The following is a 22351-nucleotide window of genomic DNA, read 5'->3' on the forward strand; positions in this document are numbered from 1 at the left end:
GGATTAAAAATAAATATGAAAATGAAAATTTTTATTAAAAAAAGAAAGCAGCCATAGCAAAAATTTAAAAGAAAAGTTAAAGGGGAAAGAGAACAAAACATAGATTAGGTGGAAAATGAGTAAAGGAAAGAGAAAAGTACAAATGGTGAAGGATAACAAGGAAGGAATTAAAGAATTAGTAATCTAAACTGTAAATGTGAATGGAATGAGCTCTCCTATAAAGCAGAAGCAGATAACTTAAAAACGATAATTCTGCAATATGTTTATTGCAAGAAACACATTTGAAGCAAAGAGATATACACAGAGTAAACGCTGGTATCTACCTATTAGCTTTGGCATCCATAGAGTTGACTTTTACCTGTTTGTCAGAAGCACCTGATAGTTGCAACTCTCATTTTCCCATTCCTATAACTTTGCTGAAGTACTTGGGAGCTACTGGTCTTGTGTGTTATTAGCTCCTGCGTTAGACTAGGGCTCATGATTTTACCCCAGGTTTGCTGGGGAAAGACTTGTTGCAGGCTTGCTGAGATGTTTCCTCTTCTATACTGTACTTCCCTTATATCCAATGGAGACAAAACATTCCTATGGACTTTGCAAGTGTCTTGGGCTAAAAAATTGTTTGACCCCAACTTTTGGCTGATTCTGTACTTCCAGGATTTGTCTTGGGGTACTATTTTATGTTTGTGTTAAAGTGAAATGGGAGAGTCTCAACAATTACTTGCTTGCTACACCATCTGGACTCCAAGAAGTCAGATTTGAACCAATTTTACTTTTAAAGGTGTTATTTCAGTCAGTAACTGTGTGTAAAATTTAACAGTCTATTTATTCTATTTTCATTTTTTTCATCATTTTCATCCTCCCTTCCAATATTACTCTATTCCTCTTATTTTTTAATGCTTTCAGTTTACATTACTACAAAGGCTTTTAATTGAATAATAGTATATTGTATGATTGTTAAAAAAAACACATAATATTTGGGTTTTTTTTAATTTTAGAAAGGTTTTATTTATTTTGAGTTTTGCACTTTTCCCCCCAATCTTGCTTCTCTGCTCCCACCCCACAGAAAGCAGTTTGCTATTCATCATTTCAATAGTATGAATTGATCTAAGTTGAATGTGATGAGAGAGAAATCATATCCTTAAGGAAGAAATATGTAGTATGAGATATAACAGAATTACATAATAAGACACATTGGAAAAAAATAAAGGTAATAGTCCTTGGTCTTTGCTTAAACTCCACAATTCTTTCTCAGGATACAGCAGACATGCTCTGTCACAAACACCTCAAAATTGTGCCTGATTGCTACCCTGCTGGTATGAGCAAGTCCATTAGGTTGATTATTACTCTCATTTTGCTATTAGGATACACAATGTTCTGTTTCTGCTCATCTCACTCAGCATCAGTTCATGCAATTCCTTCCAGGCTTCCCTGAATTCCAACCCCTCCTCAGTTCTTATAGAATAATAGTGTTCCATCACATACATATACCACAGTATGTTAAGCCATTTCCAGTTGATGGACATTCCCTCAGTTTCCATTTCTTTTGGCACTACAAACAGAGCTGTTATGAACATTTTTGAACAAGCGATGTTTTTAACCTTTTTCATAATCTCTTCACTATAGACAAAGTACTAGCCTTGCTGGATCAAAGGGTATGCATATTTTTATTGCCATTTGTACATAATTCCAAATTGCTCTTCAGAAAGGTTAGATGAGTTAACAGTTCCACTAACAATGTATTAGTGTCCCCGATTTCCCACCTCCTTTCAAAAATTGATCATTTTCCTTTCTGATCATATTGGCCAGTCTAAGAGGTGTGAGGAGGTACCTCAGAGATGTTTTAATTTGCATTTCTCTAATAATTAGTGATTTACAGCAATTATTCATATGATTATGGAATGCTTTGCTTTACTCATCTGTAAATTACCTTTGTATATCCTTTGACCATTTGTCTATTGGGATAGGCTTGTCTTTTCTTTTTTTTTTTTGAAAATTTGACTCAGTTCTGTTTAGAGATGAGTCCATTGTCATGAAAATTGTTTCCCAATCTACTATATTTCTTTTGATCACAGCTACAATGGTTTTGTCTGTGTGAAAGCTTTTGTAATATTCTCCATCTCTTCCTTGATAATAAACTAAATACTTCACTTTCCATAGATCTGACAGGTAAACTAATCCTTGATCTTCTAATTTGATTATAATATTGTTTTTTATATCAAGATCCTGTATCCATTTGGATCTTATCTTGATATAAGGTGTTGGACTAATCCAAGTTTCTTCCATACTACCTTTCAATTTTCCCAACAGTTTTTTATCAAAGAGAGAGTTTTTATCCCAGTAGTTGGACTCTTTGGCTTTATCAAACAGCAGATTATTTTAATAATCTCCTGCTATATCACCTAATCTATTCCACTGATCCACCACTCTATTTCTTAGCAAATACCAGACAGTTGTTTTTTTTATGACTGATGATTTATGATATAATTTTCGATCTGGTAGGACTAAGCCCCTTTCTTTTACATTTTTTTATTAAATCTCTGGAGATTCTCGACTTTTTATTTCTCCATATGAATTTAAAGACAATTTTTCTAACTCATTTAATTAATTTTTGGGAATTTTGATTGGTAGGGCACTAAACAAATAATTTAATTTTGGTAGAATTGTCATTTTTAGTATATTTGCTCGGCCTATCCATGAGCAGTTTATATTTGTCCAGGTATTTAAATCTGATTTTATTTTTGTGAGAAGTGTTTTGTAATTGTTTTCAAAAAGTTTCTGAATATGCCTTGACAGGTAGAATCCCAGTTATTTTATATTGTCTGAGGTTATTTTGAATGATATTTCTCTTTCTAGCTCTTTCTGGTGCATCTTGCTAGTCATATGTAGAAATCTTTTTTTTTCCAATTTTAGAATTTTATTGCAACTCAGTTTTAGAATTTTAATAACAGTACAATATTTCATTAAAATTTTGCGTTTTTTACCAGCATCTTCACCTGCATTACATAATATCTGAGCATAACTTTTAAAAATTAAAATGTTACTATTTCCTACTTTTTCTATGATACTCTAGTTAGAAAGATGATAATGTTCCATAATATTTTTCCAGGCTGTTTTTGAATACCATCACAATTGTTAAAAATTGGCTGAAATATTGAATTTTAAAGACATATAATTTTATGACCCTTGTAAGATAAGAAAAAAGTTTTTATTGCACAACCTTAAAGTTTTCAAATGTTAAATGCCTAGAAATTTGTTAAAATTTGAGAGAATGGAATATGAATGAACATAAATATGAAGTTTTCATGCAAAATATTTAAGTACTTCCTATCAGAGAATGTCCCAGGACAGTTAAAATCCTTTCTAAACTACACTTAATGAATCAAAAAAAAATTTGTGGCTCTTTAGAAGATATTTATTCTATCGCATATTTTGAGCATTCAAAACAATCTAATCAACAGCAGGTTACTGGACAGAATAAAAAAACAATTTTCCCTAAGGTGTTAATCTTTTGGGATCAAGGGGGAACATGGATGTCTGACGAACATTGTGTAATCCCAGGTACAGCATGGTAATTCGCTCCAAACCAATGCCACCACCCGCATGAGGAGGAGCTCCAAAACGGAAGGAATCGATATAAGCCTTTATTTTCTCCAGGTCGATTCCATGATGTAAAGCCCTCTATGTTAGTAGTTGAGGATCATGAATTCTCTGAGCTCCAGAAAGAATCTCTTCCCCTCTCATGAACATGTCATAAGAGTTAGACTGTTTAGGATTTCTTGGGTCAAGCATAGTATAGAAAGGTCTCACAGCCAAAAGATATTTGTCAAGAATATAAAAATCAGTATCTTACTTTTCTTTTACCAGACGACCCAAGAGTTTCTCATTTGGTGTACTCAAATTTTCTTCATCTCCCATTTCTACTCCAGCTTCCCTAAGCAAAGCCAATGCTTCACGATATTCTAGTCTCAAATTTGGCTCCAAAAATTTGAAAGGTTCACAAGGGAACTGCTTGCTTACTGTCTGAATTTCAGTTTGAAAACTTTCCTGAAGTCCTTTAAATATTTGTACCAATGTGTCTGCAATTTCATCTACTACTTCATGGTAATGGTAATTAAAAGCCATTTCAGTGTCCAGATGAACAAACTCTGTCAGATGCCTATGTGTATTTGAGTCTTCAGCTCGGAATACTAGTCCAATACAGAAAACCTTTTCAAAATCAGCACAAATACACATCTGTTTATATAGCTGTGGGGACTGAGCCAGGTAAGCACTGCTCTTAAAATATGATACAGTAAATACATTGGCTCCTCCTTCACTGGCAGCTGAAATGATCTTGGGGGGTTGGGTTTCTACAAATCCTTTGTGAATTAGAGTTTCACGAAAGAGGTGGCAGATACCAGATGGAAGTCGGAAGATTGCCTGACTAGTTGATGTCCTAAGATCGATGACTCTATTATCTAGTCTTGTATCCTGATTAACAGTAGCTCTTCCATCCTCTTCTCCCTCCACTTCAGGTCGAACTGCATCATCCAGTTGTAAGGGTAGTCGGGGTTCAGCTAAATTAATCACATAGATCTTTTGAACATGAAGCTCAGCACCTTGTTGTGTACAGCTTCCAATTTTCTGATTCACTTTCCTCACAACACCTTCTACGTTCACGATGCTCTCTTTGTCGATATTGGCAGCAAATTTTACCATTTGCTTGCTTGCATGGTCTCCCACAGCCACAAGAGCCTGGACATTAAACTGCTGCTGACATAGTACTCTGCTTGTGTGAATTCTGGCACGAACTCAAACTACTTCATCAGCTTTTTTATTGTCAGGTCTTTAACCCGAACCAAAATTCTGTCTGGTTTCTCTTGTGACTGTGTCACTGAAGATATCCCATATCTTTCTTTAGCATAATCTTCCGCCGCCTCCATGACCTCCCGCGGCTTCTCCTGACTCTGGCGGCTGGCGCTGGGCATCGCGACGACCGGACCGTGGCGAGGGGGCCAGGCTTCCTCCTAGGCTTCCACAACTAGCGGGCTTCTCCCTCCCCAGGATGCTGCTCCCGCCCCATATATAGAAATCTTGAGGATTTATGAGAGTTTATTTTATATCCTCTTACTTTGTTAAAGTTGCAAATTATTTTTAGTAGTTTTTAGATGATTTTTTGGGATTCTCTAGGCATATCATCACGTCATTTTCAAAGAGTGAGAGTTTTGTCTCTTCCTTGTCTGTTCCATTTCCTTCAATTTCTTTTTCATCTCTTATTGCTGAAGCTAACATTTCTAATACAATATTGAATAGTAGTGCTGATAGTGGGCATCCGTGATCTTATTGGGAATGACTCTAACCTATTCCTCATTGCATATAAGGATTGTTGATGGTTTCAAATAGATACTGTTCATTATTCTAAGGAACAATCCATTTATTTCTATGCTCTTTAATATTTTTAGTAGGAATTGGTGCTGTATTTTGTCAAAATCTTTTTTAGCACCTATTGATATATTCATATTTCTGATAGGTTTCTTATTGATATAATTAATTATACTAACAGTTTTCCTAATACTGAAGCAACCATGCATTCTGAGGTAAATCCTACTTGGTCATAGTATATTATCCTATTGATAACTTGTTGTAATCATTTTGCTAAAGCTTTATTTAATATTTTTGTATCTATATTCATCAGGGAGATAGTTCTATATTTTTCTTTCTCTGTTTTAACTGTTCCAGGTTTTGGTATCAGCACCATATTAGTATCATAAGAAGAATTAGGCAGAGTTCCATCTTCATGTATTTTTACAGAGAGTTTATAGAGAATTTGAATGAGTGGTTCCTTAAAAGTTTGATAGAATTCACTTGTCAATCTATCTGGAATTAAAGATTTTTCTTAAGTAGTTCAATAATGGCTTGTTGAAATTCTTTTTTTCTGAGATAGGGTTATTTAGGTAATTTATTTCCTGTTTACTTAATTTAGGTAAATTATATTTTTGCAAACATTCCTCCATTTCATTTAGATTATCAAATTTATTTGCACAGAGTTGAGCAAAACAATTCTGAGTTATTAATTTAATTTACTCCTCATTGATGGTGAGTTCACATTTTTCATTTATGGTACTAGCCATTTGGTTTCCTTCTTTCTTTTTTCAAACAAATTGATCAGATGTTTAACAATTTTATTGATTTTTTTCATAAAATCAGCTCTTGGTTTTATTTATTAGTTCAATAGTTTTTGTGCTTTTGATTTTAATAATTTCTCCTTTACTCTTTAGAATTTCTAATTTGGTATTTAACTGGGCATTTTTTAATTTGTTCTGTGTCTAATTTTTCATTGCATATTTAATTCATTGATTTCCTCTTACTCTAATTTATTCATGTACTCATTTAAATATATAATATATCTGCTGACAGTTGCCTTAAGTGTATCCAGAGGTCTTGATATATTGTTTCATTATTGTCATTTTCTAGGATAAAATAATTAATTCTATAATTTGTTATTCGATTCATTCATTCTTTAAAATGAGGTTATTTATTTTCCAATTAGCTTTGGGTCTATATCTTCCTGGCCCAATATTGCATATGATTTTTATTGCATTATGATCTGAGAAAGATGTATTAACTATTTATGCCTTTCTACAATTGATCATTAGGCTTTTATGCCCTAGTACATGGTTCAATTTTTGTGTGCCATGTACTACAGAAAAGAAAGTATATTCCTTTCTATCCCCATTCAATTTCCTCCATAATTCTATCATATCTAGGTTTCTAAATATCTATTTACCTCCTTAAATTCCTTCTTGTTAAAGTTAGTTTTATCTAAATCTTGCCAGTAGCATGTTGAGGTCTCCCACTAGTAGAGATTTGCTGTCTATGACTTCCGTAGCTTCTTAAACTACTCTTCTAAGAATATGGATGCTTATATCATTGGGTGCTTACCTATTTAGTATTGAAATCACTTTATTGTCTATGTTACCTATTAGGAGGGTTCCTTCCTTATCTCTTTTAATGCTATCCATTTTTGCGGCTACTTTTTCTGAGATAAGGATTGTTATCCCTGCTTTTTTTTCACCTCAGCTGAAGCAAAATATATTTTGCTCTAACCTTTTACCTTTATAGGTATCTCTCTGCTTCAGATGAGTTTCTTGTAAGCAGCATATTGTAGGATTCCAGCTTTTAATCCACTCTGCTATTTACTTATGTTTTAAGAGAGAGTTCATCCCATTTACATTCAAAGTAATAATGGCTAGTTCTTTATTGCCTTCTATGTTATCTTCCCTCTGTTTTTATTTTCCCCTCTTTTTCCCCTTGATCTATATCCCAGTGTTTTGTTTCTGAATAACACCACATTCAGTGTCTTTGCCCTCCTATAGCCAACCTCCCTTCCCCTTTTTTCTTCTTTCCACTTGCCCCTCCTCCTTCACTTCCTTCTGTTGAACCCTTTCCACCCCCTCCCCTTTTCCCCTTTTAACACTTTAAAGGTAAGATAAGTTTCTTAACTGAGTGTATGCATGTTAACTTAAAGCCAATCTCATAAGAGTAAGTTTCAGGCAATTCTCACCTCCATCCTTCTTTCCCTCTTTTGCAATAAGTCTTTTGTACTTCATAATGTAATGAGATTCACCCCATTCTGTCTCCTCCATTCTCCCATCTCTTTACTGATCCCCTTTTTAAGGAGGTATTGTTTTCTTTTGAGGTTTTTTGCAAGGCAAATGAGATTAAATGGCTTGACCAAGGCCACAAAGGTAATTATTAAGGATCTGAGGCCAGATTTGAACTCAGGTACTCCTGACTCCATGGCCAGTGTTCTATCCACTGTGCCACGTAGCCTCCCCAGGAGGTTTTGTTTTTAAATCATTCTATCTGAGACACAGAAAGGTCTTGATTGTCCATTACTTTGGGCTGTTCTCCCTAGTAGAATTACAGTTATTGAGAGTTATTAGAGTCTTTCTTCCAGTTAAGGATATATCCAGTTTCATCTTATTGGCTAACTGTTTCTCAAATAAGTCATGCATATCCATGTGTTCTGGCTAATTAAATTCTTTGTCATAGATTTACTATTCTTGAGTGTTGTTAAAGTCTTTCTTTCAGGTAAAGATATTGGCAGTTTCATCTTATTTGATAACAGTACACACACACACACACATACATACACTTTTATTTATTTATTTGTTTGTTTGTTTGTTTGTTTGTTTTAGTTTTGGCAAGGCAATGGGGTTAAGTAGCTTGACCAAGGCCAAACAGCTAGATAATTATTAAGTGTCTGAGGCTGGAGTTGAACTCTGGTACTCCTGCCTCCAAGGCCAGTGTTCAATCCGCTGTGCCACCTAATCGCCCGCTCCATACACATTTTAAAAAAAAAATTACCTTTCCATATGTCTCTTGAATCTCCTTTTTGAAGTCCAAATTTTCTACTAAACTCTGCTCCTTTCATCAGGAAAAGTTGAAAGTTTCCTATTTCATTAAATGTCTATCTTTTAGGGGGCAGCTATATGATGCATTGGATAGAACACTGGTCCTGGAGTCAGGAGTACCTGAGTTCAAATTCTACCTTAGACACTTAATAATTCCCTAGCTGTGTGGCCCTGGGCAAACCTCTTAACTCCATTGCCTTGGAAAAAATCCAAAAATAATGTCCATCTCTTGCCTTGGAAGAAATAGTTCAAATTAGCCAGATAGCGGATTCTTGACTGCATTCCATACTCCCTTGCTTTTTGGAATATTGCATTCCATGCACTTCGATCCCTTAATGTTGATGCTGCCAGATCCTGTGTGTTCTTTACTATAGCTCCTTGCTATTTAAATTGTTTCCTTGTGGCTTTTTGCAGGGTTTTTGCTTTTATCTGCTAGTTCTGGAATTTGACTACAATTTTCTTTGATGTTTTCATTTTGGGAGAGGATTGATGTATTTTTTCCACTAACTACTGTGCCCTATGTTTCCATGATATCAGAGCAGTTTTCCATAACTAAATCCTATATATTGAGTCCATGCCTTTTTTTCTCTTCAATGTTTTCAGAAAGAACAATAATTTTTAGAGTATCTTTCCTCCAACTTTTCTCAAGATCAGTGGTTTTGCTGATGAGGTATTTAGCATTTTCTTGTATTTTTTCAATTTTTTTAACAAATTCTTGTATTCTAATGAAGTCATTGGTTTCCATAGATTCCATTCTTTTTGGAGGGAAGAATTTTCTTGATTTACCTTTTGCAACTCCTTTCCCAATTGTTCAATTCTATTTCTGTAAGAGTTTTTCCTTTGATCATTTGGGGTTTTGAGAGAATTATTTTCTTTTTGTATTTGTCCAATTGTATGTTCCAAGGATTTTTTTTGTTGTTGTTGTTGCAAGGTGTTAATTTTCTCTTGGTTTTTTTTTTCCTCAAATTTTCCGATTTATTCTTAGAATCCTTCCTTATTTCTTCAAGGAAATATTTCTGTTCTGGAGCACAAATCAAATTCTCCTCAGGAGTTCTATGTGGCTCTAAATTATGGTCTTTTCCTTCTATGAATTTATGTCCCCCCCTTCCACTTGCCTTTCTTCATTTTCCTAAATTTTTGTGTTGGGGAGGGGCTGTTTCACAGAGCTTTGGTATTGAGACTCCTAGAGGCTTTACTCACTGAGTGTAGTATCTCCAGCTGGCCAGCAGAAGGTGCTTTGCTCACTGAGTGGCTAGTAGAGGGTTTTGCAGGTTTTTCCTCACTGATTTTAATATCTTTTCCCAGCCAGTAGGGGCTGAGAGGGGCTGGAACCTGCCCTCCAACCCTTCCTCTAAGTCCCAGACTGTTAGTCCCAGGGCTACACTTCCTCTGTCTGGCTGTTTCTTAGAGAGAAGTGGTTCTCAGAGTGAAGTGGTTCCACAGCAAATTGCTTCCTACAGTGAAAGTCTCTGGGACTAATCTTAGATTAGTCCAGCTCTCACCCCTTCACCACTGGATTTTGCCACTCTGCACTTGCCACACCCCCAATTCCTGAAGACAGACCTTGAGTTACGTGTTGTATTTCTAGCTTCTCTTTCTGTGTTTTGTCGATAGGACTTCCATTAAGAGGTTTGTTTTATCTTGTTTTTCATGGAAGATCAGGAGACCTATCACAGGACCTGGCTTCTCTCTGCCATCCTGGGCAGAACTGTCCTTAATATTTGTTCTTTAAAATTTTCTTTGTGTGGTATTTTGCCCATAATACATGGTCAAATTTTGTGAAGGTCCTATATATATTTGAGAAAAATATCTGTCATCAATAATCTATCTATCTATCTATCTATCTACCTACCTACCTATCATCTATCTATAGCTATCCACATATTTGTATATCTATGTCTTATTATTAATGTTGTTGTTTGTTCTTCATTATTGAAGAAAACCCTGTTACCATGCATGTGAATTGGGTTTGAGTGAGGGGATGCTATGCAGACTCTCTTCTGCAAAGACATCTGGATCTAATGGTCCCAATATGACACAAGATGACTGGAGATGGTTTTGGATGTAAGGAAATCAAGGTTAAGTGATTTGTTTGATCCTAACTCTAGGGCTTTTATTCTTTACACTATGGCACCAAGTTGCCTCCTTACACAAACTCTCTCTCTCTCTCTCTCTCTCTCTCTCTCTCTCTCACACACACACACACACACACACACACAACACACAAACATATACACATTGATCTGTCTCTATCTATCCATCTATCTCTCTTTTAATTACCATTCAATATTTTCAAGAGATCTATCATATCTAATTTCTCTAAAATTATCATCTTATTTATTATATGGATTTCTGAAATTAACTTCTCCTTGGATTGTATGGATAGAATAATCATGAACAACATAAGGTAAGTCAAACTCCTTCAGTGTATAGTTTTGCTATTTATTTTATTAGTAGTTTATTTTACTTTTCCTTTAGTCATATGTATGCTATGCCATTTCTGAGTATATTGCTGGTTTTGGTATCAATTCATTATCTGTGCTAATCTCTAACAAATATGTTGTTTATATCTTCAAATTAAGTCAATTTTTGTTTTTGTTTCATTTGAGATTATGACTGTTACTCTTACCTTTTATTTCTATTTTTACCAAGGCAAAATAAATTTTTCCAACCCCTTAATTTTTTGAACCTATTTTTAAATTATTTTTTGTCTTTCTGTTTCAATTGCTTCTCAAAAAAACAGAAAACCATACACACACACACATACACACATATATTTATACACACACACACACACACACATATATACACACACATATATATATATATATATATATATATATATATATATAATATTTTGCTATCTTCTTCCTTTGTATGGGTGAATACTTTCCATTCACATTTGGAGTTATAATTTCTAACTGTCTTTCTGTACTAACTGTGAATTTCTTTAAACATATTCTCTTTTTCCCTTATATGAAATGAAGTTTTATATATATAGATATAGATATAGATATAGATATAGATATAGATATAGATATAGATATAGATATAGATATAGATATAGATATAGATATAGATATAGATATAGATATAGATATAGATAGATATAGATAGATGTATATATTTGTAAACTGTGACAATAAAGTTCTGAGACTTGTCTAAAAAATGGGTCTATGGTTCTTCAGTAGTCAAAGACCCTGAGCTAGGATCTATGGGACATTTAATACTAAAAGACAAGAATAGAGAGCAAAACCTCTAGCAACATAGGTATTTCTTCTTCTGATAGGCTAGATTTTCCAATTAATAGGTAAGGTAAATGACACCTCAGCTCTAATACATTACATATTTGGTAGATGATATCCAAACTTAGATGATGGGAGTTTTTCACAGTCTTTGAGAGTTGGTATTCTTTTTCAATTGTATCCAACTATTCTTGACCCCATTTGGAATTTCATTAGCAATAATTGCCATTTTCTCCTTTATCTAATTTTATTTATGAGAAACTAATGTAAACAGGTTAAAGTGAATTGCCCATTGTTCTACAATTGGTAGACTTCTAATATCAGATTTGAACTCTGCAAAATAAGCCTATTTGACATTAGGCCCAACTCACTAGCTCCAGGTAGCTAACCCTTGGGTATAGCTACAACAATTTAAATTAACAGGATTGGCCTTGAAGGTGCAGTTACATTATTGGAGTTCTAAGTCACAAGAATAGAAACTTGATTCATGTGAGCTGAGGTTACTTGAATCAGAAGAACAGCATTGTGACCCAAGTAACCTATTGTTACCAGAGCATATTTTCAGGGGTAAGGGATTTATACTCATTCAGGAAAAGGGAACGTTAAGGCTCTGCTGGCTTGATAAGGTTTTAACAATTAGAAGTAAAAATCAATTTTCAATTTCACAATTCTTTTCTTTGATTCTTTGGAGATCATATCTCCCATGAATCACTTCACCTGATAAAAGTTGTAAATAAGAGTACAGTAAAAATCATGTATTTCTATCAGTCCATAGTGTTTAGCAAAATTGAAGTATTCAATATAGAAGTAAAAAATGACATTAATAATGAATTTTGCTCTTTTTGAACCAAAAAAATATCTCAGGAATCAATTTATCAAAGAAAATTATGAGACCTAACACTAGGATAATCTGATGGCATAGCACAACCCACTTGAAGGACATACATGTAGTATGGATTAATGCTTCGCTTGTTTTATTGCTATAACCTTAATATGTAGGAATAGTGACTAAAGAAATTTTATCCCAGGTAGTGTATATTATGGCATTTCTTTGAGAGAGGGTGGCCTCAAAACAATCAGGCTTAATGCTAATGCTTAATACTAATTGATTATTAAATCAATTCCTTGGTATTTGAGAACACTTTTTGACCCTGACTTTATGAAAATTTCACACAATTCTTTGTATGCAATGACAAATCCTTTAGGGGCATTAGTAAATAGGTCTTATGGAGATAGAAACTTGTCTAAATGTCAATAGAACCAATTAAAACTGTTGTAGCAATTCCCATGACCTGCAAAGTAGTTCCATCACCTGAGAACTGAAATCATCTTCCAATGATATAGTGAGAAAGAACTAAAATGAAATGTAATGCTTTTTCACTGAAACATTGAGTCAATCAGGAGAAGACACATCTATGTTTCTTATGATTTTTGTCTGTCAACTTGTTATTTAAAAAAAGATTCCATCTTCTTTAATTCAGGGTCTTTGGCCACTGAAAATGGATTGACCACTTTGACTGCCAAATACCAGTCTTACAAAAAGAGAACATGTTAAAATTATATTTCCTCAGTTTACCTTAATTTCTATCATGACATGCCCTGTCCTTTAAAGTACTTTTTTGCTTCTGACCACTGTATCCCTTAATTTTCTCTCTTTCCCCCCAATTTTGAGTATGTTTATTATTCCTTCTTGAACTAATCTAGACATGATAAAGATTAAATTTTTCTTACTTTCAGCCTCCATTTCCTTCCAAGTTGTATAAGTTCTTCTTTGTATACCTCATTTATGTGAAATGATTTTCCCATTTTCTCCCTTACTTCTCCTCTAATCTAAAGTATTCCATTCTCAAATTCTTCTTTTGATACCCTCCAAACATAATACAGTCATCACAGATCTCCTGTCTAATGATATTCTTTTTATGAGACCTGGGGATTATAAAATTCTTAGGGGTTATACTTATCTGTCCTTACGCTTTATAAAAACATAATCAATTTCTTATGATTTCTCCTTCATATTTATATTTTTACACTTCTGTTTAATTCTCTGTCTGAATGTCACATTTTTATTCCCCTCTTGTCTTTTCATAATGAATCATTTAAAATCTTTCATTTCATTAAATATCCATATCTATACTCTGTAAAAATATATTCAATTTTGCTGAATATTTGATTTGTGGCTATAGCCCTAGGGTTTTTGCCTTACAGAATATAAAACTACAAGCAAGCAAGCCATATCCCCATTCTTTTATAATGGTGTCTGCTAAAACTTTCATGGTCTTGATTGTGGCTTCGAGAATACTACTTTTTTATACTACAGATGTGAAATGCTGATTTGTAGTCAGTCTGTTATCCATTTAGATGCCTTAATTTTCCCATAACTGGCTATTAATTTATATACATCTTAGTCTGACCTTCAAGGCCTTCACCTTCTTTCACAAGCCTTCTTTACCAGAATGAAGTTATATTATTCCACTGCATTCAATATTATGCATCCAAAACTTGACCATCCTAGCATCCTATGAAAACATTCACTGATTTTCCATTTCAGGAATGTATACATACAATACTCTCTATGATGGCAATGTCATTTCCATTCCCATTCTCTGCCTTTCACATCTCACACAGTCTTCAAAATTCAGATCCCAAATCATGGACTTTTTGCTGATCTCCCACTACTTGCAGTGGTTTCTAAGTGAATCCTAAAACCTTAAAAAAACCATATATGTTAAAATGACATTTAAATGATATCAAAATAACAGAAAATATAAATTGGACACTTACGAGCTTTTATTCTTTAAGATATTAACTCTAATCTATAGATGGTTCAAGACAATGAACACATTTGAAATGACAAAGAATGGATCTTTTACGAATAACAGAGAATAGGGAAATTATTAACCTTTTTCGTGACCTGACCATGAAGTCTGCACAACAATTAAATTGTTCAAATACTGCTCAAAGACTATAATCCTTGTTCAATATTATCATCCCTTTTTTTTCTCTTCCTGATAAAACAAACTTCCTATCATTCTTCTTATTGATTTCCTGAGGTTGTAGTTTACATACAGGGAGATACCTAAGAGTCTTAATTTCTTACCAAGTTGACAAAGTGACTGATAAGTGAAGCCTGAGTAGTCTTTTAAAGAAATAAATCTTTTTACCTGGAATATTGTTTTGAGAATCTCATTATACTAAACATTTTTTGTCCATTTTAATCATGGCTGACATCACTATATGTCCTATAGATAACAAAAGTGGTGGAGAAAAAAGATGAGGGGTATATTAAATAACATGTCTTGGAGACCTAGGATCACTAGAAAATATGAAATCTCTCTATAAGGAGAGGCATAAAGATAGACAGCATATTCACAGAAACAAGAGGAAAGTTAAAGAGATCAAAAGAGGCAGCCCCTTTTCATTAAATAACCCGTACAAATAAATGCAATAGAAATAAAGTGATTAAACTTCTGGTCCATTACTTCTTTGTTCTGGAGACTTCTGGTGTTCTTCTGTGTCTCTAGAGTCTGCAAAATGACCAGACTTTTCCAGTATATTCAGGTTAGTTGTAGATAGCATCCTTTCTGGTAAAATAAATCTGTTAACACAGAACTTTAAACAGATCACAACTCATATTTTGAAACCTCTTTGACTTGCAATTGTCACACATACCTTATTTTGTATACAAAACATATAAAAGGTGAGTCTGATATATAGGGAAGTAAAATTGGATTGGTGACCATTATGCTTTTCTTTATATCTCCTGTAGGCAATGAACTCAATCTTTTGTCCCCTCTTTAAAAGACCTGGAATTAAAATTGAAAATGTAAGAAAATAGGGATTAGTGAAGATTATTAGTTAGAATTTTGAGGAAAAGTAAGTATTTTAGAGTTATGTCAATTACTACTATGGAATCTTTTTATTTTGTGTCATTCCCCTTCTACATAATGCAAATATAATACAAATAAAGATCATTTGGAGTTGAAGTGGTACTGGATTAAAAGAGAAGAAAATTCTGACAAGCACTGGGGAAAGTGGAGATGAATGAGAACATGATGAATAAACTCCAATGGTAAGAAAGGGAAGGTAATTCTGTGGGGGTTGGAAGGAGGAAAGCAAGAATAGGGATAAAACTGTAAAACTCAAAAATAAATAAAATCTTTCTTTAAAAAAAGAGAAGGTAGATGGATGGTAAATGTAAAAAATGAGGGGAATAAATAAAATGATTATACTAAATATAGTTTGTCCTAAATATAGCTTGTAATCATGGATAGTATGGGTCAATCTAAGCCTTTAAAGTCAGATATTTTAATGATTATCCTTTTGTCCTGTTATATACTGAAAATATTAACACATTGAAGTATCATTTTTTCAAGTTCTTTTCCTTCTAAGGGAACAAGTATAATGTATGGAGAAACTCAAAACTTTGTAAAATGGTCTGGGATTTTTTTTGCATTTCTAAAAAATAGCTGTAATTGAGTCATGAAAAAAGACTAGCACTATTATTTAATTTTTTGCATATAAATGTGGAAAATAATTTAAGGTTATACTACTTTTGTTTGTGTTATTAAATTTAGGAAAATTACTTTGAGTAGATAGAATTTGATTTTTTGAAAATGCATAATTTTAAGTTGTCTTTGGATCTTGCCTTTCCATTTCCTTTCCTCCTTACCATGTTTGAAATTCATAGAAAGAAAGTGGAGGGGGTGATTTTTAAAAAATCATTTTTAGATAATAGACTATAGGGAAATAAAATCTATTTTTACATAATCAGAAATAAGAGTAAGATTAAAAATAAAATAAAATCTTTACAAATTTCTATCTTAAAAATCTTATTTCCTATTCATAAAAGTAATTAATTTTAATTTAAAAGAATAAAAAGCAATTTCCCAATTGACAACGGTCAAAGAATATGAATAGATAATTCTCAAGATTAGATATCCAAAGTACCCATAGCTTTCTGAATAAATATTCCAAATCACTGATAAGTTGAGAAATGTTAACTGGGGTTCCACCTTACACTCATTACTAAACTATGACAAATGTTGTAAGGACCAGTGTAATACTGACCCTTTAATGCAATTTTGGTGGAGTTTTGAATGAACTTAGCATTTCTGGGAAGCAATTTAAAAATATTCTCCCCAAATTGCTTTACCTGAACATGCTTATTGACACAGCCATTGGTAACTAAATTCATAACTCCAAAGAGTTCAAAGAAATAAAAAGAAATCTGTTTGTAAAATTTCTATATCTATCTATATATGTATGTATGTATGTATGTATCATATATCTATCTATCGAAGCTTTTTACCTCATATTAAAATGCAACAGTTACACTAACAACAAACATACCTTAAAATTAAGGAGGTGCTCATCAATTGTGGAATAGAGTGCACAGTATGTGAATCTAATAGAATAATACTGAACTTTAATGCATAAAGAAAAACATGGTTTCTGGGAAATCTGAGGTTTGTGAGACTCAGAGTAAAAAAAGCATAACTATTACAACAATTTAGAGTATAATATCAACATTTTAAAAATGAATAATTCTGACACATTAATTGTATTTTTAGGAAACATAATGATCAAAGATGTTTCCAGAGTGGTCAGGAGCCCTTCCCACATATTGTCATAAAAGGTATATATTAATAATTAGTGACATATTTATAGTCACAATTGAAATTTCTTTGACTTGAATATGTCTATTTGTTAAAAGGTTAGTGTTATTCTTCCCCAATTTCCATGAGTAGAGAAGCATAATAAAATAATAAATAATAAAAAATAAAAAATAAATAAAAATAATAAATGCTTAACAATTAATAATTAATTAACTTTTTAAAAAGTCATCATTTAGTCATGATATAATATGGACTTGAACTGAGGTAGTGGTCAAATGACAAGAGTAAAAGGGATATTTATGAAAAATTCAACAGATATAGAATCATCAAAACTTCATAACTGATTAGTTGTAGAAGATAAGACAGAAAGAGGAAACAAAGATGATTCTAAGAATATTAGCCTGGGTGTCTTTCAACTTAGCATCTTCCCCAGTAGAAAATAGCAAGCTATAGAGGATCTTCTTTGAGGTCCTCTAAATTGAGCTTTTGAATAGTGACATATTTTTGAACTCAAAATGTGTTCCATTATGGACATGTTGAACTTGAAAGAGATCCAAGTCTAAATCATACTCTAAAAGAGATTATTATTCTCTATTAAAAGAATAGGTATATGTATATATAGTTAGTGCCCAATATCCCACCAACTGGGAGAATGCAGAATGGTGGTTTATTCTCTACTTCCAGCAGTGCTCTTTCTTCTGGAAGTAATCAAAGTCTCCCTTGGAGAAGTTTGTAGAGAGAAGAGGCTAGATATATCTATTCTGCCTCTCTTCAATGAACAGAATGATACCCATATGCTAAATATGAGTGACAGTTAAGGAAAAAAAATAACTTTCACCATATATTTCATTAAAACTTGCTAATAGACTGTTGATATTTAAATAAATTGATTTTGCACCCTTCATTGATTATCTTAATGAATAAAATGATACAGATATGAGTTAGCTAAGATCTTGAAAAGATTTTTTAGTAAGGTATTTTAATCTTTCTTTGTAATGATAGATATATATGAATTAAGTGTCATGGATGATTAAAATTAAATAATAGTTTAATGTCAGCATGACAGAAGGTCTCCAGTGATGTATCCCAGGGATTTATCTTGATCATTTGCTGTTTGTTTAACATAATTTTATGAATGACTTGGGTAAAAATAATGATGTATGTTCAACAAATGTACAAATAACACAAAAATGGGAGGGAAAGCTAATATACTGAATGCTAGATTATGAAACCTAAATGAACCTTTACAGGGTAGATATCTGACTAAATCAGAAATAGAAAATAAAAACAATAAGGGAAATTTAGTCTCACACATGTAGGTGATCACTTTCACAAATACTGGAGAAGGTAGGTATGGTTAACCTGAAATTATTCTAACAAGTATATGAAGGTTTTATTAGATGGAAAGCTTAATTTTACTATGCCTTGTGATAGGAAATCAATAAATAGCTAATTTTTGTTTAGGCCACATTAATAAATGCATAGCTCTAGGAAATGATGGTCTTGTTATTTTCTGCTCTCATCAGATATTGTCTAGGCACTGTAATAGCAACTCAGTTTCCCTCTCTCATTTACACAGATTACTACTAGTATAATTTTCTGATGTTTAAACAAATTGTCAAATTACAATCCTTTAAACACTTCATGACAGTTATCTATTGCCTGTTTCTTTTATTTTCTCTCTATGTTAAATAACCTTAGAGCCTTTGAAGCAAACTTCATCTTCAATTAACTTCAGGTACTTCGTTATACTGGTTTCCCTCTAATATACAAGTCTATCAATGCCCTAATTCTGCAGTACTCAGTACTTAATATGGAACGCTAAATATAGCTTGATTAAGACAAACTTTAAAGAGAAAACCACCCTCATCATCACAGATGCTGAACTTTTCTTGATACATATCAAGATTGCAACATTTTTGACTATCCCACCACATTGTTGACTCATAATTTACACAAAAATTAATATATCTCTTTTTTTTTCAGATAAGATCCTGTACGTTACTGAAATAGTGGAGGTCATTCTTCAATTATTTGTTTATTCTATTCTTCACAACATTGAAAATCAAAGATTTAGTGAATAAATTTGGTTATGAAGGTCCTCTGATTAAAAAAAAACAAATAATGTGATGCCCACCACTTCAGTCATTTTGTTTTGTTTTGCTTTTTTGTAGCACACTGTGGTTAAGTGACTTGCCCAAGATCACACACTTAGAAAATATCAAGAACCTGAGACTGCATTTGAACTTAGATCCTCCTGATTCCGATGCCAGTGTACTACACATTGTGTCACCTAATTGCTCTCAGTGTAAATCAATTTTTATTGCCTCATTCGTTAAATTAAAATCCACACTCTACCACTATGTTTTTCTGAGCTATAGGTTATCATGTTTCATCTTTCCATGTACTTGCTACTCTAGATAATTTTCCCAAGTCTATGTCTTTTATCTAAGGTATCTATTTCGATCCTCCCTCTTTACTAAAATTATTAATGTTCTTATAATTATGTGTATCCTTCTCTTTTACATTCAACTTATTTCTTGCTTCCTCCATTTCTTCCTTCCTTCCTTCTTTCCTGTCTGTCCTTTTAAAGATTTTCTTTCTATTTCACGCTAACTGAAATGTAGGGCTACTCACAGACTTACTACTGATCAGCACAGGAAATTTTATCTCCTCTATTTCTGAACTGGAAAGGTTTTCCCCTCATTAAGAAACCTCTTAAATATTTTTCTTCACTCCTGGAAGCTCATCCTATTAATGCTTAATTTAGTGTAGACACCTAATCAACATAATCCATTACAACCTGAGTCCAGTAAATGATTCAGGGAGAAGTTGCCAGAGATCTTTTATTGAACTCCAACTGATTCAAAGAATTTCCTTCAATTATTATATATTGAGTTTGGAAGAAGAGTTATATTTATATGTTTTTTTAATTTTATTTTATTTTACTTTATTGTTTTAACATTAATTCTTAAAATAATTTCATTAAAAAATTTAATGTTAGATCAAGTCTAAGTTAATGTTATTTTATAATACTTCCTACATCCAATAGGACAAAAATAAGAAAATATTCTGGCTTTTTTGTCATGTGTGTGTGTGTGTGTGTGTGTGTGTGTGTGTGTGTGTGTGTGTGAGTAGGGATAGGATAAAGATAATTCTGTGACTTTACAGCAATTTGATAACTTTGATCATTCATTTGATATTGTCATCCATTTTTGATGAAGATGACCAAATTCATAAACAAGCTAGTTTAATTAAATTAAATTAAATAAATTAAATTAAATTATTTTGTTGGAACATTAAAACATTTTTGTGCAGAGTTCAATCAGCTACTGTGATTAGATTTTAAATTGTTTCTGTTTTCCAAATAAAATCATCCTTTTCAATTTCATCAAAGTAATATAAGTCTAGTTAAGGAACCTTTATAGAAGCAAAAACTGACCTCTTCTGTTGTACTTAATCAAAGAAACAAGGCGCAAAAACTTGATAGTTCACTTCTCCAATTCTTTTTTTTAGGTTTTTTGCAAGGCAAAGGGGTTAAGTGGTTTGCCCAAGGCCACACGGCTAGGTAATTATTAAATGTCTGAAGCAGAATTTGAACTCAGGTACTCCTGACTCCAGGACCAGTGCTCTAACCACTGTGCAAATTAGCCACCCCCAACACTTCTCCAATTCTAACCAATTAACTCTCTCAAATTAATTTTACAATTCCTAATAGTTCTTCTAAGGAAATTGAAAAGGGGTTGGGGGAGAGCTATGTGTTATAGTGGTTAGAGTGCGGGCCTTGGAGTCAGGAGTTCAAATTTGGCCTCAGTCAGATAATTACTTAGCTGTGTGACCTTGGGCAAGTAACAACCCCATTGCCTTTTCAAAACCAAAAAATAATAAAAGAAAAATGAAATTGTAAAGAGAATTTTAATAATGTTAAGTAGAAATTTCTGTTTATGACTTGGCAGTGTGACAGTGATGCACATTCAAATTCAAATGGGGCCAGAGATAGGACATTAACCAAGATTTGATGGGAAAAAATGATTGATTTAGATTCCAAGGGCTGTATTTCCAAGATAACTTTGATGGTTCTTATGGAATTTTAAGACAACTTTATTATCTTTCTGGGCCTCAGTTACTTTATCTTTATTTTGTAAAGGATTTTGCAAGGCAAATGGAGTTAAGTGGCTTGCCCAAGGCCACACAATGTCTGAGGTCTGATTTGAACTCATGTACTCCTGACTCCAGGACGGGTACTCTATCCACTGTGCCACCTAGCTGCCCCTTACTTCATCTTCAAAATCAGGTTTTGAACACTGAAATCCTTAATTATACATTCATTATCTTATGAACTTGTAACATTTTATTCCCTTCATTTTTGAAGAAAATATGACTCAAGGTACCTAGATTGCAGACCTCAGACTGAAATATTTCTTTAGAATATGAGATTTTCCAAAATTTTCCAATTCTTCACATAATCACAGGAAATAGCTTAGGCTAATTTTTCAAATACGAAAAATAACCATTACCAGGAAATTTTTGCACTGAAGATCTGGATAATTCCCATAATTTATCTTTTTCAAAAATAATAGAATAATTCATTGAATGGACAGACATATGAATGTAGATTATTGTTTCTATGATGTTACTTTTTAATTTAGTGATTACACAATTTAAATTATCAATGAAATGAATTATTATACATATTCCCACTAGACTACCTTCTCTTGCTTTTATTTGACTTTAATTTCTAATGATATTAGAGTGCTCATATGACTTTACTTATTAGAAAACCTATTCCTTCCATTTGTGAATAATTTGATATTATCTAGAAGATAATATGCTGAAATAAGAGGCTCTTCTCCTCTCAATTCAAAGAAACAAGGTAGAGAAAATTACTGTTCTAAAAACTTTGTAAAATTTTGTGATTCAAAGCAAGATTGTAAACATGATTTCACTTATTTCCACCCCATTCTAGAGAAAAGATAAAATTTGTGATAAATCATTGACTATAATTCCTTTCTTTCGTAATCTGTCTCTGAGTGCAATAAACATAAAGAGTATACTAGTTGGGACGACTAGGTGGCACAGTGGATAGAGCACAAGC

At 32.9% G+C, this 22351-nt stretch overlaps 1 pseudogene; it reads right to left on the bottom strand.

The window, feature by feature from the left end:
• Positions 1-3437: 3437 nt before the first annotated feature.
• On the bottom strand, positions 3438-5023 carry LOC141514989 (aspartate--tRNA ligase, cytoplasmic pseudogene; annotated as a pseudogene).
• Positions 5024-22351: the final 17328 nt, after the last annotated feature.

This window comes from Macrotis lagotis, chromosome 1, assembly GCF_037893015.1.
Source record: "Macrotis lagotis isolate mMagLag1 chromosome 1, bilby.v1.9.chrom.fasta, whole genome shotgun sequence".
Lineage (NCBI taxonomy): Eukaryota > Metazoa > Chordata > Mammalia > Peramelemorphia > Peramelidae > Macrotis > Macrotis lagotis.